Source organism: Sinocyclocheilus anshuiensis, unplaced genomic scaffold (assembly GCF_001515605.1).
Source record: "Sinocyclocheilus anshuiensis isolate Anshui unplaced genomic scaffold, SAMN03320099.WGS_v1.1 scaffold819, whole genome shotgun sequence".
NCBI lineage: Eukaryota > Metazoa > Chordata > Actinopteri > Cypriniformes > Cyprinidae > Sinocyclocheilus > Sinocyclocheilus anshuiensis.
Window position 1 is genome coordinate 17,740 of NW_015548238.1, and position 1,186 is coordinate 18,925.

The following is a 1,186-nucleotide window of genomic DNA, read 5'->3' on the forward strand; positions in this document are numbered from 1 at the left end:
ATCCTCCGGGTGAGTTAGGGTCTTAGCACTGCTTTTCTTTGAGTCTCTTGAGAAGATAAGCCAAATGGGACAGGAACTTATTTGAGACAATTGGCGCCTGGGCTGACCATGGTTCAGTTTTACGACTCTCACATGGTTCATAGGAGACCTTAGTTTTTCCGGTGGAATGCAGAGATTCAATCGTTCATTTGTGTCTGTTCACAGAGGCCCTACAAGGGTGTATAATATTTGTAAAACAAGGAATACAATACAAGGTTTTAGGGAAAGGAAAGGAGTTGGAATTTGTAATAATAGAAGTTTTGGAAAAAAAAGGAAATGTTAAAATTATAAATTTGTATAATCATGTAAAAGACTATCACTAGAGGTATTGGATGAATTGATTGTACATTTAGAAGGGAAAATCATATGTTGCGGAGATTTTAATGCTCATAGCACGTTATGGGACAATTGTAATGATGGGAATGGAATAGTGATTGAAGAATTAATGGAGATTAAGGATTTAGTATGTTTAAATGATGGAAGGGGAACAAGGATTAATGTAAGAACAGGAACAGAAGCAGCTATTGATCTTACACTTGTTTCAAATTCACTGGCGGGTATATGCTTATGGGAGGTGTTTAGAGAAACGACTATAGGGAGTGATCATTATCCTATAGTGATTGAAGTAAATTTATGTATAGAAGAGTGTAGTACAGGAGGAGTAGACAAATGGTTTTTTGAAAATGCTGATTGGGAGGCATTTAGGAGTAGTAGTGAACAAGAAATGGAAAAAATTGAAGTTAAAGAAGAGGTTGATAAGGTTAATAATGATATTTGTAATGCTATATTGTTAGCAGCAAGTCAGACTATTCCAAAGAAGGGAGGTAAGAAAAAAAAGAAGATTGTACCATGGTGGACAAAAGAATGTGATCAAGCAATTAAATCTCGAAATAAAGCTTTTAAAATGTTAAAAAAGAATCATAGTTTTCAGAATTTTATTGAATATAAAAGGAAGCAAGCAAATGTAAGTAGAATCATCAAATATACAAAAAAAAAGTTTTGGAGGAAGTTTTGTAACACAGTGGGAAGGGAAACAGAAATAGGTCAAGTATGGGGAATGATTAAAAGAATGAATGGGATAAAAAGAGAGTTTGGGTATCCAATTTTAAGGGATGGAGATACAACAGCTGTAAAAGATGAAGAGAAA